Source organism: Saccopteryx bilineata, chromosome 3 (genome assembly GCF_036850765.1).
Source record: "Saccopteryx bilineata isolate mSacBil1 chromosome 3, mSacBil1_pri_phased_curated, whole genome shotgun sequence".
NCBI lineage: Eukaryota > Metazoa > Chordata > Mammalia > Chiroptera > Emballonuridae > Saccopteryx > Saccopteryx bilineata.
Window position 1 is genome coordinate 237,975,280 of NC_089492.1, and position 27,381 is coordinate 238,002,660.

Consider the following 27,381-nt stretch of genomic DNA (forward strand, 5'->3'; position numbering starts at 1 on the left):
TGAGCTCTGAAAAGACTAGCTGCATAATAAAATGAGCCCAACAGTCATCTCCCACATTCTCTGAGAACCTAAATGACGGATAAGATCAGGGCAAAGAAACTTGGTAGTTAACTGTCCTCTTTTCCATGGCTTCTTGTGACCCCTGAGAAGATGAGACATGACCATTTTATTGCTAATGACAAAGGCAACAGACCCCTTACGGGCTCCCACTGGGCTCCTCCTCTTTCCAACTCAAAAAGTGAAGCAGAATACTCAGGGTGACCTTCTTTCTCAAAAAGGATGCAAAGTGTGGGGCTTCATTTAGCATATTATCTGTAGGGATGAAAGGACTTTCTAGTAAAGCTAATGAAGTTTATTGTGTGTTTGATGAAGTCTTTGGTTGTATTTTTATCATCTTTCTCTGTGATGAGTGATGATCTCTCTCAACTAAGTTCATAGCTTTGATGAAATTTCAGTGTTGTTTTCTGCTTCCTTCAGTCTGGTTTCAGAATAGTTTAACTCCTACAGCATATCCTTCATTATTTCCTTTGAAAGCAGCCCACTGATTCCCTAACCTGACTGCCTTGAAATTTACCTATGTATGATGCTTGCCATCCCAAACATGTGGAAGTCCAGCCCTAAATCTGCTTAATCCAAATTTCCAGAGGCTAGCACGACATTCTGTGTGTTTAACAAGCACCCCAGATAACTCTGATGGGCAGCCACATTCAGAAATTGCTAGGAGCATCCCAAGAAATACAGAAAATAAAGCATCTACGAGAGCTTCATGATATTTACAAGACAAAGGTCAAAACCCTGGAGCAACTCAGGAAAAATAAGTATGTTTACAAATGCTATCTAATAGAAAATGAAAACATCCACCACCACCACTACCCCAACACAAACACACACAATTTTTTCTTGCTGTGTACAAGCTAGGGCACTAGCTAGACTGGGGCATTCAGAAAGGAGAAAATTACCAAGGTCCTAAAATTTCCAGGTTATCCGCTTTGAGAAACTTAAGTGCTTCCGGAAACGATGTGAAATCTTTCCAGTGGTGAAAAGAACCAGACAGGGCACTGGAGGAGCAAATCACTAAGTGCTGAGCACCTAGAACTCCAGCTGTAGCTGAGATTCCGGGCGTAGGCTAAGAATGCAGGCTAGACCATGGCAGAGTGCGGCAGAAAGAGAATAAAGAACAGCGTCATAGTCAAAAACCTGCTTGTGAGCTTGGGCAGGCTGCTTCACCACTCCAACCCTCAGTTTCTCCATTTATAAAGTGGGTAGAAAACCAGACTACCTCACAGAATAAAACAAGCCCAGATTTCTCCACTAGACACTATTCAAATGTGGCTGTTTGTCTCACATATCCCATGCCAGCTTGAAACCTTACCTCCTCACCGGAACCTTACCTCGGCTCAGTCAAAAACCTTGTTCTCTCTCAGTGGGTGATGTGAGCAAAAGGAAAGTGGTTCATCAGCAAGCAGGTAAAGACCAGGTAACTGGTGGAAGGGACTTCATGAAACTGAATTTGGATCCGATTTCATTTCTTTTCGCATTCCCCTGTCCCTTTCCATGCTCCTGACTTGTCAGAATCTTTTTTCTACTGATGGCCTCACTCCTACCTTCAATAGGTGGAAAGGTTTATGCTAGTGTGGGAATTCATGAACTCACACCACTTTCCCTGCCATCCTGCATTGTCAGTGAAAGCTAATTCATTTCTCACACTGAGCAGTGTCACTGAAGATATCACGCATTAACATATGATAGCAACAACCTACGCATGGTGTATGGTCACCTATGTTTCCCAAGTTCATGCCTATTAGACATTACATCCAGTAAGTTCTGAGCAAACAGACAAGTATATCTGCCTTCAAGAATCTTACACCCTCTGGAAGTATCAAATGTCCCATGATATTATCAATATCTGCTACTTATGGGGGGGGGATCCCTCTCTTTTTTCCATCAGACTTAGTGGTTAAATGCAGTAATCTCCAAATTTGTATGATCTTTAAGTAAAAAATATTTTACTACAATCCTCCATTATATGCCTATTTATTCAGAACTTACTTACACATAGTTCTATGGTATTATGCTCTATTTTATAAAACATAATAAAATAGAAATGTATAAAGGATAGGTAAAAAAATAACTTCTAATACTCCTCTGTTTTTGTTTTGTTTTGTTTTTTCTTTGTTATCCCAGTGGCTCCTGTGGCACAAGTCTAGACATGATTTTCAAGTTCCAGCTCAGCCGCTTGCTGCCTATGTGACCTTGGGCCAGCTTTGTCACCACCCGCACTTCAGTTTTCTCTGTAACATAGAAAAGATAACTGCAATACCTAGCTTGCAGGGTTATTGAGAGGGTTAAAATGAGATAATTTAGGTGAAGTGCTCATCCCTGGCATATTATAAACACTCATAAGATAGTAAGTATGATCATTATATCATTATCATTCTTTTTAGGTGGAATCTGTTCACAAGCATACTTTGAGTAGACAGATAGTGTGTTTCCTAATACAAAACTCAAAAGGCTAGAGGATATGCTTCTTAGCTGTTGGTGTCAGGTATCATGAGGGCCAAGGGTTCAAGACCCAACTGGGGATCATATTCCCCACTGAGACAGAGGAAGGTAGGACATTATGGTATATGGTATTGTTGTTCCCATTGTAAATCTTCTTGTGTTGACCCCAGGAGGGTTTTCTGGCTGGTACCGTCCGCACAGGCCTCAGCTGTCGCCTCCCACCTGCCGCCCCATCTCCTTCCTGGGCGGACACGTGGAGCCACAGGCAGCCTGCGGTGGGGCTCGCTGGCTCATGCACCACAGCTTATGAAAGGACACGGAGAGCGCTGAGGCCCCAGTGCAAATCCAAGCGTCGTTTTCAAATCTCCCTGTTTGGATGGGAGTGCTTTAAAACTGAAGTATGTTTTCCTTGGCAGAGGGATCCCCCATTAGATGCAATTTCTTCCTGACATTTCAGGAATTGTTTTATGTCTGTGTTCTCTATAAGGACTGTCCGCGGAGGTCGGAACGGAAATTACAGTTCTAAGAATGCTCACATTAGCATACAGGGTAATGCACAAGCCCCGAGCTAAATATCTCCATCCTGGCCGGCCTGCCAGTGCGATGATTAACAAGCCGGGCTGCCACACAGGGGACTGTGCTGGGAGTGCTCCCGGGACTGCGGCTCCCCGGGCCAATGTGGACAACGTGTGTTTAGTCTATCAGAGTATTTATTCAGGACGCCTATCACCGTGGAACCCAGACAGCCGTCTGAGAGAAGACTGCCTGCACCCCTACAGGGCACGGGTGGGGCAAGGTGGATCTATTTTTTTCACAAGATTCCTTTCCAGGCCTCACTGGGCCCCCACTGCCAGGAAAGATTTGGTAGGCTTGTCAATTACAGTAACTGCCGACAAGTTTGGCCCCCAAAAGTAAGTCTTTAGAAGGGTCACAGTTCTGGTAAAGCCTAAGTGCCTCCTCTGGGAACCAGGCATGAGCTGGTACCCACCTCCTCAACCCTGGCCAAGCTCATGCCTGGCGTTAGGGTTCCCTTTCTACCAGCCTTCTGTCTTGGATCAAATATGCCTGGCAGAAGCAAGGTCTGCCTGTCACAGGGATACAAAGCCCTGATATAGAAGAAAGGACAGGACTATGGACTTGGACTCTAAAGACGGGTTCGAATTCCCCCTCTGACGTCTAATAGCCATCTGAGTCACCTCTCCCCTCGAAGCCTCTCATGCCCTCTCTACAGTAGAAAGGATCTCTCTTCAAAGACTGCTTTAAAAATAAAGTGAGAATAACAGAAGTCAATATGCTCAATTACTATATGTCAAAGTTGGACTACATTTCATTTTGTGCCACTGTCAAACAAAGTTAGAAGTATGAGAGCGCCAACTAAGCAGACAAAGAATGGTTAAACACACATTGGGGAAAACACTGCGAGAAAATTTCAGAAACAGTTATACCAAGGAGATGTTCTCTTTTTGCCCAGGTCTCCCTGAAAAGCTTCTTGTCCCCACGGCCATAAAGCAAGAGAAGGAGCTGGCAGTTATTTTATTAGGTTGCATGTTAGAGACTATGTCCTGGGTAAGAACTCTGAGCCTCGAGCGCCAGCCCACAGCCACATACCAGCAAACAGAAGCGATGGCAACCCAGGCTAAAGCCGAGGTAGAGGATGTCTCTGGGCCGCAGTGGCCAAACTCTTTCTGAGTGCAGAGAGAAGCGGACAACTCTAGGTAGCTGAAGCAGACCTACCGAGAGCAGCACAAGACACAGAGGGGCAAAAGAAAGCATGGGAAGTGGAGCATGTGGGCAGAACACGAGGGAGATGACTTTGTTCACCACACTTGACCTACAGCGCCTCAGTTCTCTAGACCAGAGAGATCAACATTATCATCAGCACCATGTCGTAGCTAGAGCTATCTATTAAATGTAATATCTTGTATTTATGCTAAGGAGCCTCTTCAGCCAACTAATTGCAATTCAATTCACAATGTGGGTTGAGTTTGCTTCTTAAATTCTGCTTGAGGTATAAAGTAGAATGTGTCATTAGAAGGTCTACCATTTCAGGGATTAGAATGTGGAAGAGGAAGCAAGACTCCAAGTCACTCAATTAAGGGCCACATAATGTTTAGAAGCAGGACCACCCTGGTGGGTATGTTTGATGCAGCAAGTAAAGATATACCGAGGAGGGTGGAGGAGGAAGTGGATGAGTACTGGTAGCTTCAATCTGCAAGTAGAAGGAATAAACATCAAAGAGTGGGTGAGCTCACTTCCATGAAATATGCCATCTCTTTATGTCTGGTTTTCAAACTTCAAGTCAGCTCTCATTAGCAGATCTTTAAATCAGTTCTGTGCTCTCCACCAGCATTAAAAGGGGGGGAGGGGCTGGTCTATTGGCTCAGTGGTAGAACATCAGCCCAGCATGAGGAAGTCCCAGGTTCAATTCCCAGTCAGGGCACACAGGAGAGGTGCCCATCTGCTTCTCCACCCCTCACCCTCTCATTTCTTTCTCTCTTCCCCTCCCTCCTACAGCCATGGCTCAATTGGAGCAAGTGGCCCTGGGCACTGAGGATGGCTCCATGGACTCTACCTCAGGCACTAAGAAGAGCTCGGTTGCTAAGCAACAGAGCTGCCCCAGATGGGTAGAACATCACCCCTTAGTGGGCTTGCTGGGTGAATCCTGGTCTGGGTGCATGTGGAAGTCTGTCTCTGCCTGCCTTCCTCTCATGAAATAAATAAATAAATAAATAAATAATAATAAAATGAAATGAAATAGAGTAGTCTAAGTTGCAACCAAATAGGAAACAAGAAAAAATACTAGATTGAATCACATACAGAAAGGGAAAGCATTGTTCTGTGAAAGTTGTATTTATAGTCTTCTCTTTTGTGGCCATTGTAGAGTGCCAGTGGTCAAAATGAAGTTCAATCCCTTGTGACTTTTCACCAGAACAAGAGCCATAAAAGGCATTTCAATGCATCTTCCCATATTTGCAGGAAAATTATGTCATCTCCTTTTTCCAAAGAGCTGAGACAGAAGTACAATGTCGATCCATGCCCATCCGAAAGGATGATGAAGTTCAGGTTGTGCGAGGACATTACAAAGGGCAGCAAATTGTCAAAGTGGTCCTGGTTTACAGGAAGAAATATGTCATCTACATTGAACGAGTGCAACAGGAGAAAGCTAATGGTACAACTGTTCATGTGGACATTCACCCCAGCAACGTGGTTATCACAAGACTAACGCTAGACAAAGACCACAAAAAGAACCTGGAACGTAAAGCCAAAGCTTGCCAAGAAGGGAAGGAAAAGGGCAAATGCAAGTAAGAAACAATTGAGAAGATGCAGGAATAAAGTAATCTTACGTACAACTTTCATTAAAAATTTAAAATAGAGAGCATTTATTTTATGTAGGGTGATTTGGGATACTACTGAATTTCCAGTGGGTCCATTTTCAGGGAAGTACAGGTAACATTTGCTGACTGGACAGGCCACCCTACGTTGTGACCTTCTAACCGTTTTCCGAAATCAAGATCGTGATTTCTTTTACAGAAGGCAGCAGCACTTGGGGGTGCCTCATGGCTCATTAAGAAGAAGGCCTGGATGGAAAGCTACTTGTAACCACTGCCTCTCAAACCTGTCTTCTACTTTCCTCCTAAAATAAAAATAACATATTAAAATTTTTTTTGCATTAAAAAATAATAAAGTTGTATTTACACTTGTCCCCCTTATTGGCAGTTTCACTTTCCAAGGTTTCAGTTACCTGATGCAACTGAAATCTGAAAATATATTTCCCCAACCATCAACGGGCGATCCAGGATTGTGCAAAGCAGATGATCCTCCTCCCCGCATGCTGTCAGAGTCAATAGTAGTCTAACACTGCATCACAACACCCACTCCATTCACCTCATCTCATCTCATCTCATCTTATCTCATCTCATCTCATCTCATCTCATCACGTAGGCACTGTATCATCTCACATCATCACAAGAACGGTGAGTACAGTGCAATGAGGTATTTTGAGAGACAGAGACCATGTTCATAAAATTTTATTACAGTGTATACAGGGTTCAGTACTATCAGTAGTTTCAGGCATCCACTGGGGGTCTTGGAACATCTCCCACGCAAATAAGGAGGGACTCCTACCCATGCAACTGAGTATATTTATGTGTTATGAGTGTGCATACTGGGATGTGATTTTTTTTTTTTTAGGTTACAGTCAAATAAGTTTGAAATACGCTGTCTTATAAGCTCTTCATAAGTCTCCACGTGATACCATTTGAAACTGCCTGGCACCATACTAATGTGGATGGTTTTAAACTCTCCTTACACAGGCCTCCCAATGTATTATCTTCTTGATTTTCAACATTTTTCAACCCTGATTGCACAAATAATCTCCTGGGATATAAAAATTACCAAAGCCCAGGTTCCATGGATTCTGATCTAATTGCTTTGGGCGGGGGCCTAGGAATTGGTATTTTTAACAACCTCCCCAGGTTATCCTCATGTGCAAGAGAGGTTGAGAGCCACTGGATTAGGTCATTTTACCCTTACAACATCCCTGAGGGAAAGAAAGAAGAGACGATTATCCCTACAGACAAAAGAAATTCAGATCCAATGCAATTAGGAGATTCAGCCAAGGCTGTATCCATCTGTCAGTGTCAGAGCTGGGTGAAAAGCCAAGTCTCCTGACTCTGGGTCCAGAGTACCCTCTTCCCAGTGTCCCACACTCACCATTTTATCCAACCTCTTTCACTTTAAAAAAGTCTACCGTTAAGAAGACAGAAGAAAAAAAAATCTCAGAATTTCTTTGCACAATCATTCTCGGAAATGCGTCAAAAAGTAAAAGGCCCCCCTTACTGGAATAACAAAATGGACCACTTAAATAAATCAAGCCATCTGATGGAGGCCAAGAGAACTATTGATACTAGTTTGCCTATCTCCAAGGAACAAAATAATGAAAGGCAACGGCTTAAAATGAGTGAAAATGTATCCAATGCACAATCAAATGAAAATGTTGTGGGCCCAAGGCCAGGGATTATCTGCCAATTGGATCTCTTTCAGCGCCCTAAATTTAACCAGCTGGGAGTCTTTTTTTGCTCCCTCCCTTTTTTAAGTATCATCTTTTTCAGCCTTCTGAAAGGAAAAGATTTCCTTTTAATGGGAAATCTGTATTTCAACAGTAAGATGGAACATAGCGTGCTTGGTTTAGGCAATCTCCTGGGAAGTAGATTCTCTGTGTGTTATGTGCTTGGCATAAAAGAAAGACTCACATTACAGCAAGTTTATTTCAGGCATGATAGACTGCAAATATATATCTGTGGAACTTAAAGTATAATCTCAACTCCATTCCCAACATATTAATAATAACTTTACATTTGTAGATCACTCATTGCTTTTACAAATAAGAATAATCTTTAACCATCCAGCCTGTTCCAAAATACAATGAAAAAATGGAAGTGAGGCTGTGTGTGTGTGTGTGTGTGTGTGTGTGTGTGTGTCTGAGAAGAGAAAGAGTGAGAGATTGAAAGAATGAATCAGCTCAGGCATTTACAGTGGTTATGGCTGAGTGGGATTATGAATATTCTTTGTTTTCTTTTTGTTTGTATTATAGCTTTTCTATAACAAATACTTTAACAATTTTCAATCTTAAAATTATTTTAAGTGAAAAATAATAATCATAAATCACAAGTGAAAAGCAGAAATGACTCTACCTGTAATCAAATGACAAGGTCAAGCAAGGTCAAGCAAATGCGACCAGGTCTCTCCAAGGCCAGTTAACCAGAGAGCTCAAACTTCAGCCTGAAGAGGCAGAGCTCTTCACTGCGCATCTGCACCACCAATAGTGACAGTTACTCAAATGAAAGTCTTTTCCTTCCTGCCTGGGGCGGATGTGGGGCTGGGTTTCGGGAGGCACTGAGAGACCATACTGGGGAAAGGTGGGGGGAGCTGGGTTGCTCTGTGCACTTCTTAAAGACCAAGGCTGCAGAGACCAGGGGCCTTTCCTGAGCCCTATCTTTGCAAAAACCATCTACTTGACCTGGAAGAGGCCATTTGGGGTTGGGGGCTGGGGCCCTGACATAGGTTTGGCCTCCATGGGACTCCTGCTCACAGGCTGATTCATAGGAGCAACTATCCTCAGAATCCGCCTCGGAAGGATTTTCAGGAAGAGCAGAATCCTGTGGCAGCATCATTAAGTGTGAAAAACCTGACCTAGAAGATAATGGTTGGGCTTTGGAGTTGCATACAAAGCAGCCATGGGTCACTGCTCTGGCTGAGTCATGGCTGAAAGGGGAAAGGAAGCCAGGTAGGAATGTGTCACCTGCTCACCTATCCGTTCACTCATCCACTCAACAAACATTTCTTGAGTAGCCCACATGTACTATAATGACACACCATCCTTCACTTTGTGGATTGCCACAGGAAAGAGTGACGGCAAAATACAGCCCCTTGTCGATCTATGGCCAGATCTCCAACGAATGGGGTGCTTTTTCTTCATACGAAGATGTCAGCGGGCCAGACCTTGAGCCTGCAGAGACCTGGCCAGAGGAAAGAGAGTGGCTTTTCTAAACCTCACAGAAGTGCAATCTTGGCTAGCAACAGCCCTGCCCCCACTGGCCAGGCATCGTGCTGGCCATAAAAGATTCAAAGATGAAAACAGCATGACTCCTGCCTGACCAGGCAGTGGAGCAGTGGATAGAGTGTCGGACTGGGATGTGGAGGACCCAGATCAAGACCCTGAGGTTGTTAGCTTGAACGTGGGCTCATCTGGTTTGAGTGAGGCTCACCAGTTTGAGTCCAAGGTTGCTGGCTCGAGCAAGGGGTCCCTCGGTCTGCTGTAGCCCCCCCGGTCAAGGCACATATGAGAAATCAATGAATGAACAACTAAGGAGCCGCAACAAAGAATTGATGTTTCTCATCTCTCTCTCCCTTCCTATTTGTCTGTCCCTATCTGTCCCTCTGATTCTCTGTCTCTGCCACAAAAAAACCCAAAACAAAACAAAAAACAAACAAAAAAAACAGCATGACTCCTTGCCCTGAGGAAAACTGATCTGAGTGGAGACAGAAAGCAGGTAACTGCAATAAGGCATCACAATTACTATAAAAATAGGATGTAAAAATCATATTAGAAGCAAAAGAGAAAGAGTCTCCACTTAAAAGGAACATCAGTGTTGTCTGCAGTGTAATGTCAGAAAGAAATACAAGAAGAAAAAGGCAAAGAAAGAGGAGGAAAATAATTTATTGCATACCTCCCCTCTGCTAAGATTATTCTTTTTTTCTTTTATGGAGACAGAGAGTCAAAGAGAGGGACAGATAGGGGCAGACAGACAGGAAGGGAGAGAGATAAGCATCAATTAATTCTTCATTGCAGCTCCTTAGATGTTCATTGATTGCTTTCTCATATGTGCCTTGACTGGGAGTGGGGGGGGTACTATAGCACAGTGAGTGACCCCTTGCTCAAGCCAGCAACCTTGGGTTCAAACCAGTGACCTTGGACTCAAGCCAGCAACCATGGGGTCAAGCCAAATGAGCCGGCCCTCAAGCCGGTGACCTCAGGGTTTCAAACCTGGGTCCTCCGCCTCCCAGTCTGATGCTGTATCCACTGCGCCACTGCCTGGTCAGGCAAGACTGTTCTGATCAAACACAGAAACTGAGGCTCAGAGAATGTGTGTAGCTAGTAAAGGCAGAGTGAGGATTCTGTGAAGCCTATCTATTTCCAGAGCGCTTGCACTTTCTACAGCATTCTGTTCCCCATACTTATCAGGTCTGTGCCAGGGAGTGGCAGGAAGGCTTGCTGGGTGCCAGAGACAAGGACTTCAGATGCAGCAGAGGTTTCTAGTTGAGAACAGAAACTGAGAGTGCTGCCTGGGTTTCAGTCCTGGGGGTACTGCTAGCCCATATCACACTTGTGAAATTTAGAAAAAGACACTCCTTTTGGCCAGCCATGTCTCTGGGTTGGAATTCTAGCTCTGTCTCTTCTTACACCTCAGTTTCCTGCTCTGTAAAATGAAGATAACAATACCTATCTAATAGGGTTGGGGTATGGAGGAAATGAAACAACACATGTGAAGTAATCAGAATTGTGCCAGGTACACAGAAAGCACTACCCAAGCTATTGAGTACCATGCAAGTGCTAGATATTATTATTATCATCACCATCGTTATTAATGATAGTGTAGTAGTAGTATCATTTATCTTACAGTTTAGTGAGGAAATGGGTATGTTATAAACACAAGTAACTGATATATAAAGAAAAAGGGCAAACACCTCAAAATAAACACAAAGCCCTAGAAGTGAGAAAATGTTTAGATTGAAATGTCACTAAATATGTCCACTGTTCTTTGCAGTTAGAAAGGCTTCCACACACAAAACTCTAAAGCAAAAAGAACTTCCCTCATTTGAAAGGCAAGAAAACTGAGGTTTAGAGAGAGGCTAAAGGGCCTGCCCAAACTAAGACACTAAGTCACCACATTAAATTTATTCTGACATTAAAAAACATTTTTATGTTACATTTTTTTGAGTTACGCTTTTTAGAATTCGTAAAAAAGGGGTTAAAAAATAAAAAAAATGACAAAAAAAGTTATCTTTTTACATATATAGATACATTATTAGTAAGATTTAGTAAATTCGGCAGGTACCAGCATGAACGTGTTAAGTTTTTTCATTCTTGTGTTTATGAGAAACACGAGCCTGATGTGTCCTAGTGATTTCTTCAATGTTTGGGCATATATATGAAAGGCAAACTCTCATTTCCTCATCAATACATTGAAGAATTCCTCTCTTTTTACTCTTAATTGTGTTGAGTGCAGAAAACCCCCACCATACACATCATCTTAACTTTACACCAAACAAAGGATAGAAGAAACTTGCCTCCAGTCTTTCTGGGGAACATGGGGGGGGAGATAGTGTAAACAATCCAGCACCATAGCTTAACAGCCTTTTGCAACTTAATTAGGCAAGTGAGGTGGGTGTTGACCAGACTGTCAGCTTATAGCCAATTCCCCACACCTCTGTCCCCCAAAAATCTAAACTCCAAAACTCTGTTGGTTTTTTGGTGCCCAACAGGCACATATTTATCTGGAATACCTTAGGGCGCACCTGGAAATCTTCTAGGGCACACCAGTGTGCCCTGGCGCACACTTTGAGAATCACTGCACTAAGCAGTAGCAGATTGCTAGGCTCCACTTTTTTGCTGTATCGCAATACTTTTTTTTTTATTTTCTTTTGAAATTATTTCAATTTTAAAGAATAATCTAGAGAACTCCCACATATCCCTTTTTTACCCAATTGGCCAATTTTAACATTTTACTCTGGCTTGCTGTATCATTCTGTGTATACTTATTATTTTCTGAACTACTAAAGAATATTTGCATATATCATGATCCTTCACCCTTAATACTTAAGTATCCATTTTTTAAGAATAAAAATAACCTGTAACTTAGCAGATGAATAAGTTCTGGAGATATAATGTAAAGCACAGTGATGATGGTCAACAATAAGGTATTATATGCTAAAAGCTGCTAAGAGACTACATCTTACCAGGAAAAAGAAATGATAATTATGTGACATGATACAGGTGTTAGCTAACACTATGGTGGGAACCATATTGCAGTATATAAATGTGTCACGTTGTACACCTTAAACTTACACAATGTTATATGTAAATTATATCCCAATTAAAAATATTCCAAAACAAATTATCAAATTTTAAAAATTTAAAATTGATATATACAGTCGTCCCTCACCATATCACGGTCCACTTTTCACGGTCTCACTGTATCATGGATTTTTACATTTTATATATCTAATTTTGTATCGCAGATTTTTTGCAATATCATGGGATATTGCAGTATGTAGATATTTTTAGATATATTTTTAAACTATTTTTGCTGTAAAATAAGCAAAATAAGTGTGGGGAAAGGTTAATAACAGTGTAGGAAAAGGTTATAAGAATGTGGGGAGGGTTTATAAAGCCTTAAGATATATATAAATAATAAAATAAATATAAGGTCGCTACTTTTCACCTATCATGGGGGGTTCTGGAACCTAACCCCCGCGATAAACTAGGACAAATTGGAATATGTGCCATATTCCAACTTGTCAGCTGTCAGCTATCTCAGTAACATCCTTCAAAGCATTTTTGCCCTTTCTGGCACAAAACCTAGTCCAGGATCACTAATCGCATTTAGTTGTCATCTCTTGAGTGACCCTTAACTTGGACAATTCCTCAGCATTTGTCTTTCATAACATTGGCCTGTGAAGATAACAGGCCGGATGATATTAGCCTTATCATCCCACCAAGATGTTGTCCATTTTCTCCACAATACACATTGTTACCATTTTCCGGCTAATATGTGGAGAGACACTTTAGGATCATACAAATATCCTGTTCCTTAACAAACCTCCCCCACCCAACCAGATTTAAATCCACTGATGATTCATGTCCAAACAATTCTAGGGTTGCAAAATGGTGACTTTCCAAATCCACCGTTCCTCCACATTGATCAGTTGGCATAATACTGCAAAGAAGACCTCTTCCTTTCCCTCTACATACCAACCTATTTATTACAAAGCAGACTCATAAATTCCTATTGTTCAATGGGTTATAATCCATTACTGCCCTTATTTATTTTATCACTCAAAGTGTCCTAGATTTGGCAAGCTAAAGCCCCTTCAAGCTGGTTCTTATATCTTCTTGACATCACCGACCACATTTGCTTACTTTCTGGCAAAACAAAATGTTCCAGGCTTAATTTGTATCTTCCCTGCCCCAGCAGTGGAATTAGCCTTGTTTCTCAAAGATCCCTAGTTCTTCACAGTGGAGAATGGCATAACCTGACACTTCTATTTTTAGCCTGGCTTGTAGTCACTGAATGAATGACTGAATGAATGAGAATTTGCCTTGTCTGTGGGGCTCATGAATCACTGCAGAGCCAGATAATCATCAACTGATGCTTTCTGTAAGACAGATATATCAGAACAGAGCCTTTAACCCACTCCTGTCCACCGGACACTGAGGTCCACCTCTAATCTCTTCCCTTCCCACTCATGCTTTCACCTTTCATGATAAAATGAATGCAGAGACCCTCGTGGATTGTCTTGGGAAAGCACTGGGGAAGTGAATCTCCCTCAGCCTTGGGGATGCTTACAGGGCTGTTACTGGTGAAAGGTTTAGGAAAAGTGATCTGAATCCACCAACTCAAAACATACAGGAAAGGGAATGGGAAATGGGGCCAAGAGTTAGAACTGGATCCCCCAACGGCACTATTTCTGGTATTTTCAGTTCTCCTCCATACCAAGAATTCTCAGCCCTAGTTTTGCATATTGCAACTCACAGAGCTATCATGTTCCCTATTCAAGATCACACACTAGGAGCCTCAAGTACCATAAATGGCAGTCAGTGCTGGGGAAAGTCACTAGAGGGAGATACCAGGAACTCTTGAGAGCACCAAGCCAGGTATGTGTCCTGGGGGTATCATGGAAGGCTCTCCTGAGGAGCTAACATCCCAGCTGAGACAGGAAGGAAAAGAGGGAAGGAGTTAAGATTTGGAAGGAGAGATGAGTAGAAGTTGCTGGTGGTTCGTATTTAAACAGAAAAGCATTGTGGTAGACCAGCTGTCAGCCTTCTGGATGTTTGGGCAACACTATGCGTGCCTAAATGACTCCAATGTAACAGGAACTACCTAGTCACCAAAAGAACCAACTAGTCAAAATTCATAGACTTAGTCAGTTGCACTCTGTGTTGTATGAACATTAAAAACACAGCATGAGAATACTAACTTCTTCCTCTGTCATATTTCTTCCCTCTGGCTCAGGTAACCCCATCTTTTCAAGAGCACCTAGAACTCTGACGACTGTGCTGCGATGTGGCTTCTCCCTTTCCCAATTGAGGATGAGAGTTACTCACTGCTCTGAGCCAAACATGCCCAATATGGCCGTCCGAAGCAGCCTGCAATAGAAGGCACGAGGTGGTCTCTACAAACGTGTGAGTTTTAAGTCTTTGATAACATCTGAAGATGTCAGAAGTGTCTGGGCTCTCGAGTTAACACTTAGAGATTATGTAATAAACGGGCTGCAGAATGTGGAAGGGTCCACCGAGAACAGTGTTGGTACCTGGTAGAATATGCCTAGAGTGGAAGAAGGGCAAACCAACGAGCCTGCTACAGTTCCATGCTAGCTTCAAATCCCAATCCAAAACAGGAAGTCGGAACAGGTATACGATAGCAAAAAAGGGATGGCCCAGGGCCATTGAAAATTCTATCTGGTAACTATTTCTTCTCACTGACAAATGTAAAACATTGTGCTAAGTCCCAGTGGCTAAGAGATAGAAAGATGAACCAGGCATGATCCTTGCCCTCCAGGAGCAAGTGAAGGAAGCAGAAAATTAGTAACATTGTCACCCATTACCTTGGCCAATGATGAAGTATTTCCTGATTGAGAGACCGTATCATTTGCTCCTAGCTCTCAAAATTATCCACCAAAAGGTTTATACAAGAAAAACATTGGGCACACAATAAAAACTGGGCCATTGATGAGATAAAGTTGTCCAATGGCTGAATGCCTTATTTATTAAAAAATCAGCCGAGCCTGACCAGGCAGTGGCACAGTGGATAGAGCATCAGACTAGAATGCAGAGGACCCAGGTTCGAAACCCTGAAGTCACCAGCTTGAGCATGGGTTCATCTGGTTTGATCAAGGCTTACCAGCTTGAGCCTAAGGTCGCTGGCTTGAGCCCAAGGTCGCTGGCTTGAGCAAGGGGTCACTCAGCCTGTGTAACCCCCGATCAAGGCACATATGAGAAGCAATCAATGAACAACTAAGGTGCCACAATAAAGAATTAATGCTTCTTATCTCTCTCCCTTCCTAGTTGTTTGTTCCTATCTGTCCTTCTCTATCTCTGTCACAAAAAAAAGGCCATGTGCTTGGTAATGGGGACATAAAGGGGCCCAAGTCAGATACCACCCTTGACCTCACATAGTTTACTTTTATCACGGTGCATCTGCTCGGTACTTTACAAATGCTCAGAGAAGTCTTACATAGAGAACTTCATTTGATCTTGATTAACATCCTCAGTAAGGGGCTAAAGTGCTGTTTATCAGTCTCCGAGACTTGCCCCAGATCTCCAGCTGGAAATGACATTGGCAGGATGCGTCATTTCAAGGCCAGTTCTCAGGTCACTATATCCCACTGTGTGATTTGAATGCACACTGGTAGACAAAAAAGGAAAGGAAAAGAAAAGAATCTAAATAGTGCCAAGTACAATTTCTTTCTTCCTAATTAATTTCTACTTTTCCAGCAACCAAATGTGTAGAAAAATAATTCATGACTTACTCATGTATCCCAGAGAATGTTAACCTCCAACATTTAATGTAAGTAATCATCATTCCCCCAAAGCATGTACTCTATTGTTAAATACAACAATGCTTGATCTCTAAGGGGGAAAATAAAAGCATTAAGAAGGCAGTTGAAGCTGAGGTGTCTGTCTACTTCTTCACTTTAGATTAGAGTCCCCTCTTTCTTTCTTAGCTTTGATAAGCCAAAGCAGGACACAGATTATAAATGCTTTATGATGTCTTTGGAACCAATTGATTTTTTCCACTTATTTCTAGACAATACTAGATCAGCTGAAAAACACTGGTAGAGTTTTCCATAGCAACTCATGACACAAAAGACATCCACTCCAAATGCTGAAGGCATTCATTCTTTCTCCATGATGGTCACTTCCATTTCTTTGGATTGTCACTTTCCGTCAGCAGGTAATGCCACTTGGAATTCCAGTTAGTACTTAAATAGACTTTCCTGTTTTATTCCTGGCTGATCTCCCTTTTACCCTCTCAGAAAAGCCAGCAAAATCCTACTGGAGTTTGTTACCAAAGTCTTCATAATTTATAGGACTCCCCCCCCCCTTCATATTTGAAACCTCAGCTACCTCATAAATAACTCCTTTTATCACAAGTGCGGATGTTCCTGTAATGCTACCTGCAACATCTCAAACGTTTCAAAAGTTATCTAATGTGCTAGACAGAAACTGCTTTTGACCTCTGGGTTAACCGAAGTTAACCAACAAATCTGACTGCTTTAAAGGCTCCCTCCTTCTCCGGCTGCTATTTCAAGCTGTAAATTACTGCCACTCAGGGCAATGACAAGACAGGGTACCAGGACCTTTTCTGACACTGTACAGTGTATGATTAAATATGGTCTTGGCTTCTTTTCCCAGTAATCAAGCACATGGACATTATATATAATCCTGAGAAGAGAACTTCTCGGTAACCTAACCATAGAATGGGGGAAAAAAAACCCCACAGAACAAAACACAACAAACAAAAACATGCGGTAAAATGTTTTAACCACATTCAGGGTTGTGATTAGAGAAACTTGATTTTCTCTAGTTCTGTACACCTAAGCCTGATCTGTGAAATCCTCTACAGTTAACCTGACCATTTATTTCCCTGTGTCCCCCGTGAGCCACGACCTCCCTTCCACTGGGCCTCCTGCTGGCAAAGCTTCACCTCCCTTCCTCACCAGTGGAATCACCTGCTTGCTCACCTTCCAGACTCAGCTCAGGTGGAAACTCCTCAGTGAGACCATGCCCAACATCGCAGTCAAGGGTAACCCTCTCTTACCTGTGTCCCCAAAGCACCTTGGACACCTCTGCTAAAACACACACCATACTATGTTCATAATTTACCCATCTGCCTTAACCGATGCATAGCGTAGCCTCCTACTTCCAAACCCAGTCTTTGAAAAGGCAGAATCCAAGTTGATGTACCTGTTTTCTTTCGAATCCTGGGCAAATTTGCTTAAAATCGGGGAACTTTCCTTCCCTTATCTACAGAATGAGGCCAACAATACCTACTTCAATATGATGATTAAATGAGAAAAGATGCAGAAAGTGACTGTCAGAGATGCTGCATAAATGCCAGTTGTTGCTGCTGCTTCTCCTTCATCATCATCGGCAGCATTAAGTGCTAAGGCCCCATCAGGGACCAGGACATTTATTCATCCTCGTACTCTCATCTCCTAGAACTCTGAGAATATAGGCACTCAAGTTTTTGTGCTAGATTTTGAAGACAAATAGGGTTTCACTAGCAGTCCACAGGGCCTGGACATCAGAAGTTGCAGACTTGAACCTTACCCGTCTGCTGCTAGCAAATGATCTCCTGGCCAGTAAAGCCAAGTGTATAAGCACAAAATTCCCTCCATTCTGTTTCCCTAATAACCAAAGGATGAAAAGCAATTCTTGCTGTCAAGGAATATGGACAATAGTTTTTGTTCCTTTGGGAGATAAGGGGTGGATCTCTGAATCATATTTTACATTTTCTCATACACACACACACACACAGACACACACACACACACACACATTACTTTTAAACATTTGGTTTCTAAAAATTTTCCCAAATCACACAGAGTTGGAGATGGATGGCAGATTGCAAAATTCTTGCCAAGTCAAAATGTAAAAGAATCATGACAAATTGTTTCTTGGCTCCCTTGTTTTTCCTTTGAAAAAATAATTTACAATGTGGGATAGGTTACCTCCCCTTTACATCGTCTCCATCCTCAGAAAGTCCACGGCAGGCTCTGTCTGGAAGGCCACCTTGACCCTGTGGGCCTGACTCTCACCAGACTTTCTCAGCCCCAGACATTAGACACAGGCTGTCCGTCACTCAAGACCCTGACATCACAAAAGCAAGAATTTTTAAATAAACTTTTTAAAAAAGGAAACCCTGCCAAAGCCAACCCAAATGTTTTCTTTCTGTGAAATTTAAATATGTGTTAAATTGGATTCTGCCCAGCCGTTCTTCTAAATCTAAGTCACAGGGTAAGAATTTGGTAAACAGCTTTATCTGTCAAAATCATCCCACAAGATCCATTCAGGAAATAAGGAGACTTCAGGGCAGAATGTGGCCTTTTGGCCAATGATCACACCTAACCTTTGATGATATGCTGACTGTGTACGTACTGCGCTAAATGCTGTGCAGACCTGCTGTCACTGAGACCCCACGCAAAGGCATGAGGTTGGTATCATCAGCCTCATGCCCTTTACACAGATGAGCCTTGTCCAAGGTCACGCAGTCAGTGGCAGGGCTGGGTTCAAATCAAGAGGCTGTAGCTCAGATCCAGGACCCTCACTGCAAAGCTCCAGGGCCCCTTGCTCCATGGCCGCCACCCAGTTCCATAGCACTATAAGCCTTCCATGGGCTCTTGAACTTTTCCTTACCATTAAATCCCTTATGTTTGCCATCACTGACTCTTGCTCTCCCTGAGCCCAAACTAAATCCTGCACATAAAAATCAGCAGTTAAACGGAGGCCGAAGCTGAGACAAAGCCCAGCTCCCAAGCACTGGGGCTCCAATCAGCCCTCACCCGGCTTCTCTCCATTTCTTCACTCATGGCAGCCCACGGTATGGAACTCATACAACCCCCATGTCCAGATATTAAGACATGGGACTCGCTGTGGGTCGCAGATGTTCAGTTCAGGAAAATGGCATGTCTCACTCAAGACATGTAGGCTCGACACCCTCATCTGCAGGGAGGTGGAAACACACTAAACAGAATCAGCTGTGGATGCAATCCCACTGCTTACGTGGGTGACCTTGGCTTTTGTACTGAACCTCTCAGAGCCCTAATTTCTTCATTTGAAAATAGGCATAATGAAGTTTTTTTTAAGATGGTTGTAATTAAATAACATATAAAGCAGTTGATGGTAGCTGGTGTTCAATAATGACTAGTATCTTTGCCGATTAGAAGGCAGGATATTAATGGCCTCGTAACCCTCCTGTGATTTAGCTGAAAGAGAGCAAAGCAACCACGTTCATTCATTCAAATACTTACTAAACATCTATTATGTGTCAGACATTTGAATGAGTGTTTGAAGCCCTCACTGGGCTGTCAAGGCTATTCGGGGAACGTAAAGGAACACTGATTAAGCTCCTGTCTGGTGCCAAGCACTTAAAGAGAGAATCTCTTCTAACCATTTGAGATCAATGTTATTAATCCTGTTTTACATATAAGGAAATGAGGCTCCCTCTGAAAGGCCCACAGCTGACAAGTCACCATTACGATGACCCCCTTTTGCAGGATTCTTGGTCATTTCCCATCTTCTCATCCTTCCACAGTGTTTAATTTAGGGGAAAATTAAAGGGAGAATCAATTCTTGTAACTTTCAACACGAGTCAATTAAGTCTGGCACAATCTCTGGCCTCTCAACATGTCTTGCCACTGGGCAGGGAAAAGACATCTTTCGGGGTTGCTGGCAATTACAGCAGTGATACAGAGATAAAGGCCTTCAGGGCAGGTGGGCAAAGAAGGCTCACAGCTGTCATAGCCCACTACACCAGCTCTTTCAGGCCCCATACCTGCCCTTCCTTGACCTAGATCTAATCTTCAAGTTTTGGGTAAAATCAGTGGAATGACTACCTAGCCTTGGGGGGCCAGGCTCCCCCAAGGCAGCTGAGAAATACCTATGCCCCTTTTCCACAGCAAGAACCAAGAGTCAGCTGGGCACAGAATCAAATCCTGCCTGACCTCATAACCCACCTCTTTCCATGCAACCTGTGAGCATGGCTCTGATATTTTCTGTGATTTACTTTAAAATTTGCAGTACTGATAGTGAGGTGTACACATATGTTTAATTAAATTTAATCTACCTCTGAGGGATGGATGATAACATTTACATAGCCCAAGCAGAGATCAATCTCAAGTATCCTCTTTAGAGATTCATACTGAAGGGTGATAAGAATATAAAGGATGCAACTTATAAACACCTCAAATATTGTCTAAAACTGCACAGGAGTCATTGATGAACACTCATTTATTAATGAGGGGCATCAGAAAGAATGCATCACTGGAAAAATGAGCAATGTCAAGAAACGGTATTGGCTTCCAGTACTAAATGAGTGAGCATCTCTGATCTAGTGTGAGGGACTTGGGGGTAGCACCTAGTTCCAGAACTCCATAAGGTCCAGTGTCCCCAGCACTGAGCCTTTCACCCAGTGCAGCTGGAATCCTGGCCAACTCAGACATTGGAATATTACTATGCTTGTCTCTGCCTCAACTGTTTGTTCAAGGATGGTCAGTGGGCCTCCAGGAAAGGGAGAATGAATTTCATGGAGACGGAAGGAAAAAGATTTATTATGCTTTTTATGCTTTCCAGCTAATAAATGCTTATACTTGTGAAAAATTAGCCAATAACCTGCTCTCATGGTAACTTAGTTTGATGGTAATTTAGTTTCATAGTAACTTAGGTAAATAAGGAGGAAACACAGTATGCCAACCAGTCAAAAAGAACCACCTAACCTCTACTGCAAAGATACATCGTCTTAGGTCAGTTTGCAACAGAGTCCAATACGCCAGAATCCCTGCCTGATTCAAAAAGTGAGAGAAAGGAGGGCACATGAAAATTTCTAAAACTCTCTCTAAAGTGTTACAATAAGAAGTACTTTAGTATAGCTGTTGAGAAGCCAGGTTTGGATTCAGATTGGTATGTCTGAATTCTAGCACGGGTTCTTGTTGGGCAGATAAAATATATTATGCTCACTTTGTTAAAGATAGTGCTGCCCACGTGGAAGCCCGTCACCCAGGTGATTGCTTGGGATGGGCATGATTACGTTAATATGTGTTGGGGGAGGGCTTTTGCGCCAAAAGATTTTAAAAGGAAGAGAGATCACGTTGTTCGTTGTTCCGGAGAAGAGTGATTTCGTTCTAGGAGGAGTGCTGTAGGAGAGCAGAGAAAGGCCACGTGGAGGAGAGGAGAGAAGCAGCCAAGATTGCGGAGTGCTGAAGGAGAAGCCAGTTTGTGCAGAGAAAAGGAGATGGGGAACAGCCCTGGCTGGTTGGCTCAGTGGTAGAGCGTCGGCCTAGCGTGCGGAGGACCCGGGTTCGATTCCCGGCCAGGGCACATAGGAGAAGCGCCCATTTGCTTCTCCACCCCTCCGCCGCACCTTCCTCTCTGTCTCTCTCTTCCCCTCCCGCAGCCAAGGCTCCATTGGAGCAAAGATGGCCCGGGCGCTGGGGATGGCTCTGTGGCCTCTGCCCCAGGCGCTAGAGTGGCTCTGGTCGCAACATGGCGACACCCAGGAGGGTCGCAACATGGCAACGCCCAGGATGGGCAGAGCATCGCCCCCTGGTGGGCAGAGCGTCGCCCCCTGGTGGGCGTGCCGGGTGGATCCCGGTCGGGCGCATGCGGGAGTCTGTCTGACTGTCTCTCCCTGTTTCCAGCTTCAGAAAAATGTGGAAAAAAAAAAAATATTTAAAAAAAAAAAAAAAAAAAAAAGGAGATGGGGAACAGAGGTGAATAAGGCCAGTGAGCTAGAAACCTTTGATTCTAGGAAACTCGGATAAGTCAGTAGCTTTGTGAGCACTGAAGAGTGGGTTTTGGAGCCCAGTGTGTATTTTTACTTGCCCGCCGAGTTCAAGCTAGGATTAAAGGTAATGGCCCACCAGTTCTTGGCTTCGTTGTTTCATTACCGTCTGTCCGAATCTAATGCAAACCTGCTTGGGCCAGGTGGGTCTGATGGTGGCCGTGGCTACTGGCTTTACAGTTCTCAAACTTGTATGTGCCTCTTGTTTCTTCACCCTCACAATGGCAGCACTGGTTATACTTCCTCATAAGGCAAATGAGCTGCTGAAGGAAAAGCATACAGCACTAAAGGAAGCCTTCAGTCGATGTTGGCTAGCATCGCAGGAGAACGGAACTAAGAACTGCTTTTCAAAAGGCACTCAATAAGTGTGAGCTATGTTCTATTATTTACTATTAATTGACTATTTCATTCAACAAACATACTGACTGCCCAAGTACTAAGGAGTATGAAGATAAATAAGAACTTCACAATATCTTCCATAGACTAGCCCCCATGGTCTGTTTCCTTAAAGGACTCTCAGTCTAGTATGTAAATCAGACAAGCAAACAATTACGATCTCAATGAGGTTTTGTGGGCACAACCAAAAAAAATAAAGGAAGGAAGGGAGGGAGGGAAGCAGAAGGGAGAGAAAGAAAAGAGAAAAGAAGAGAAGAAAAGGAAAGAGAGAAAGAAAGAGAAAGGAAGACAAAAAACCAGTAACTCTGCAAGGAGAATCCTGGGAAGTCTTCCTAGAGGAGGTGATATTTGAGGTGGGTTTTAAAGAATGATTGGTATCTGGCCAGGATATACATGCACACAGGTAAGTGTATATTTCTCAGCTTGCTTTTGACATTGCCAGGTTTTCCCATGTTAGGAACCATGACACTCCCTTATCACATCAGCAATCCCAATTCTTCACATGTTGGGCAAACCAATGTGTTTCAAGTGCGATACAAGTGTGTTAGGTTTGCTCGCTTTTAGCTTGCATTGTATTGGGGCAGCGCCACATGAGTTACCTTATGGAAGGCTGGGGGGGGCTTGTCCTCAGGGCAGCAGATTGCAAATTGTGGACTGCCTTCCTGCTTGGGAGAGGCGATTGATTACTATTGTTTGCTGGAGAAGGGTTTTTTTCCCTAGCTGGTTTTGGCTGGAAAATCAAGAGAGAGAGCTGAGGGGCTTGGGAGCCCTGAGATTTCAGCCCAGCCTATTTGGCTGGGGAGTGCTGAGAGATAGGGAAGCGGTCTTCCCTGCCTGTTTGCTTGTCCACAGTTACAAGACTAATAAGCGAAATGACCCACCATTTTCTGTCTCCACAGTGCCTTTACCATCTGCCTGAATCCAATGGGAACCTGAATGGCCACGGTCGCGGCAGCCCCTATCCCTACATCACAGAAGAGATGCCCAATATTTACTACTTACTGACAGACCTAGGAAGCATAAATTATATTAAACAAGAAAGAGAAAGGAAGACAAAATACATGACAGGTCCCGGGTGGGGGGGAGGCAGGAAATGTCAATCTCATCTATTTTTGTTCTTGCTGGTATAAACTATAATGGAGCTTTTAAAATGTATCCTTTTCTTCTGGGACATCGCAGCTGTGTTAAATTTCCAAACCCTTGCCTGAACTGTGGTGGTGCAGTAGATAAAGCATTGACCTGGAATGCTGAGGTCACTGGTTCGAAACCCTGGGCTTGCCTGGTCAAGGCTCATAAGGGAGTTGATGCTTCCTGCTCCTCTCCCTTCTCTTGCTCTCTCTCTCTCTCTCTCTCTCTCTCTCTCTCTCCCCTCACTAAAATAAATACATTTTTTAAAAAAGATTTCCAAACCCTTCATTCTGACTTTTATGAGCTTCGGTCTCTAACAGGGGCCAATCTCAGGCACACTGTGTCCTTTCGTTGTTAAGAGTAGTGGGCTGCACAGCTCGGATTCCAGTCTCTTAGAGTGTCATCCCAAGGAGTCCCTCAAAGGCCTCTAAGGAACGAAAGAGAGGAGCAACACGAGACCCAGCTGCAGTGTAATAACAATGAGAGCCAGTCGTCACTGAGCACTTCCTAAGGGCCAGGCTCTGGTCTGAGTGCTTCACCTGTCTTAACCTGCTGATTCCTTAAAACAACTCTATGAAGTGAATGCCAGTCACATCCTCACATTACAGATGAGAGCAGAGAAGTCAGTTATACAGTCACAAAGTCACATAGTTCATAAGTGGCACAACAAAGATGCAAACACCACACCATATGCGACCTAGGAAAGACAACAGCAAGTCTTTCAAGAAGCAAGCATATAAATCAAATCTTATTATTACCTTCGTGAAAGATGTGCCAGGTCTATAGTTTGGGTCTTCTGTGAGATGCTAGGTGTAACTGCACCTCTTCCCCTAAAAGCCACATTAGCATCTTGAGTTTGCATGTTAGGCACTTCTGCGTTGCCTGCTATAAAACAACTAAGTTACTAATAAAAGCAATGCCTCTCACTGCGGCTGGTGCCAATGCCGGTCTCTAAGTGCCAATGGTCTGTTGGATTTTCCCACCGACTTTTCTGGATGGCTCTAAGCAGACAAACCACCCAGACTGCTGCAAATGTTACTTGGAGAAGAGCACGTGCCAGGAGCAACAGGAAACAGAGGCCCACCCTCACTGCAGATGGAGCTTTCCTAAGTAAATCCATCCTCCAGAGTAAGTTAATTATTCTTACCAGGGATTCTTATGCAACTTGCAAACGCCAAGCACTTCAAGATCAATTTCATGAGCATTTCCCCAACTGGCTCTATAAGATTGTATTGGCCATTTTACAGAGAGATTTGGTGACTTGCATGAGGGTGGGGATGCAGGTACTCTGAGGAGCCTCCAGGTTCAAAACCACTAGGCTCCAGTGTGCCAAATCATTAGGCTGCCTGGCAAAAAAAAAAAAAAAAAAAGGACCTACTTGCAGTTTGGTTTTTCACTCGCCAGCAGATCTCAAAGGACTGTGGATATTGAGACATTATATTAGTACTGAAAGGGACACCAGCCAACTTTTTAACTCCTAAAAATCCAGAATAGCCCACATACTTGAGGATATTAAAGCAACAAGATGGAATGCCTTGAACCTGAAATTTCGTCTAATCACAAAGTATAGACATATCTAAAGTTGTCCAAAGCAGTATGGAGCTTGGAGGTCATGAAGACATGAGCCTAATCCACTGACTAGTGCAGGGGTTGGGAACCTATGGCTCGTGAGCCAGATGTGGCTCTTTTGATGGCTGCATCTGGCTCACAGACAAATCTTTAATAAAAAAAAACGTTAAAAATATAAAACATTCTCATGTATTACAATCCATTCATTTCCTACTGCTCATGTTCATGGTTGCAGGTAGCTGGAACCAATCACAGCTGTCCTCCGGGACAACACTAAATTTTTATTGGATAATGCGTAATGTACACGGGTCGTTGTATGGCTCTCATGGAATTACATTTTAAAATATGTGGCGTTCATGGTTCTCTCAGCCAAAAAGGTTCCCGACCCCTGGACTAGTGGCATGAACTAGACAAATAACCCTACCTCACTGAGCCTTAGCTTCCTCATCTACAATGAGGATATTTACATCCCTCGGAGGCTGCTGCTGGTATATAGGCTACTTTCTGTGTTCTCTAGGTGGAGGGATTCCCAAAAAGTCACTCCTTTGCTCGTCCCACCTGCACAATTTTGCACCCTCCTCAATGACCGATCATAAGAAATCCATGAGAAAAATGGGAAAATGGGGCCAAGTTAGGCATCCTTCACATTTGGTTTAAGCATCACTCCCTTGGCAGGCCTTCCCCATCCTCCAGGGCAGGTCCTCCTACCAAATGCTACCTGGGCCCCCTGTACACTTCTCCCCCTTAAATACTTGCTTTATCTGAAAATGTGTGCAGGCAATGCCAGTTTTCCCTGTTCAAGTATAAGCCTGGTGAAGGTAGACCCAGGTCTCTCACATTAGCTGCGGTAGGCGCACACCATCCAGCACATAGCAAATTCTCGCTGAATAACTGAATGAACACATGAAGGCATTTGGAGGTAGTGTGCTAGGGAGATGGCCTCTTCCCATACCTCCACCGCTTGGAAGATGAGCTGATTCCTCTATTCACTTCTTCCCATCAGGCCTACCCATGACCACTGAATGCCAAGTCTGAAGTTGACGATAAATATTGAAAGACTTTCTCTTATTTTTTAACTTGTTTATATCTGTTTTTAACTTACACACAATAAGGGCAAGAGTTATTCATTCAATTAGTACACGTTTGCTGAGTGCTTCATATACGCGAGGCAGTTTTCCAGGAACTACACATGGACGTCGTGGACGTAACCTTCTAACGCGGGGATGGGGGATAACAATCAAACAAATAAACAAGAAAATTTCAGGTAGTGATGAGTAATGAAGAAAGTTAAACAGAGTAATGTGTTAGGAAGGGACTGGCGGGAGGAAGCGTTGTGACTTCCTATTGAAAAGACAGGAAGCCTCTGTGACACTGCCAGCCACGCAGAGATCTTGAGGAACAGCCTTCCAGGCACAAGGCACAAACAGCAAGTGTAAAGGGCCACGGACCCCTGGGCCTGGCACATCTACACAACCAGAAAAGGTCACCATGACTGGGGCACAATTTTCCAAGGGACAAGGGGCACGTGGTAAAGGTGGGGCAGTGGGCAGGGGGCCGGATTAGGTAACAACTTGCAGGCTAATGGGGTGCAGATGATTCTCCATGCAATGGGTAACCACTGAGGGTTTTAAGGGAACGAATGACCCTGTTGATACTTTAATAAAATCACTCTGAATGTTCAAATAGGTGTACAAGCAGATAGACAGCTATTATAGCAATCTAGGCTAAAGCTAAGGCTGGTTTTCTCTAAGGTGATAGCTGAGGATGAAAAACAGACTCAAGGCATAAGTTAAAGATAAAGTGATAGAATGCACTGATGGATATGAGACATAAAGAGAAAAATCAAAATGGTGCAAGCCAGAAAAAAGGAAGCCACAATGGTCTCTTTGGTTGTATACATACTGTGGATCTGGCACCCCTGGCTCCATTAACCCACACAACTTGAGAGGGAGGTGCTATCATTATCCCCACTTAACAGATGGAAAAACTGAGGTTCAGAGAGAGACTAAGTAACGAGTTCACACTAATAAGACATTGTGCCTCCTCCGATGATTTGTAAGATTGCACAGGGTCTGGGACCCTGGCTCCAGAGGAAGCTACACAAAGCCCTTTTCCAGGCAAATCAAGAAAGCCTCTGCTGGCCAATCGAGCAGCCTGTTGAAGCAGTGCTCACACACCACACAGGGAAATCCAAGGGCGGGTTCGTGTGCAATCTGCTTTACATCAGTCGCCCAGGGTTACTTCAGCCCTGTGATCTTACATGCCCTGTGACATGATGGGATGTGACACGACCAACTGAGGAGACCCTATCAGCCGCAGAGCAAGCTGGCAGTTGTTGTTGCTGTTATGTTTTATGTAGTTATTTTCCACTGAGAGCCACTGCCAATTTCTAAACCTGGATGACTGAAGATAGTGGTTGATCCACTGAATGTGGATATATGGA

General features: G+C 43.5%; 1 protein-coding gene, 1 non-coding gene and 1 pseudogene across 2 annotated transcripts in view; 2 read left to right on the top strand and 1 right to left on the bottom strand.

Annotated features, from left to right (window-relative positions):
* Positions 1-27,381, bottom strand: part of ROR1 (receptor tyrosine kinase like orphan receptor 1) — a 458,686-nt gene that overhangs the window by 264,318 nt on the left and 166,987 nt on the right. The window lies entirely within an intron of this gene.
* On the top strand, positions 5,400-5,835 carry LOC136329036 (large ribosomal subunit protein uL24 pseudogene; annotated as a pseudogene).
* TRNAA-AGC (transfer RNA alanine (anticodon AGC)) lies at positions 21,307-21,382 on the top strand. The gene has a single exon. It is a non-coding gene; the product is annotated as a tRNA-Ala (tRNA).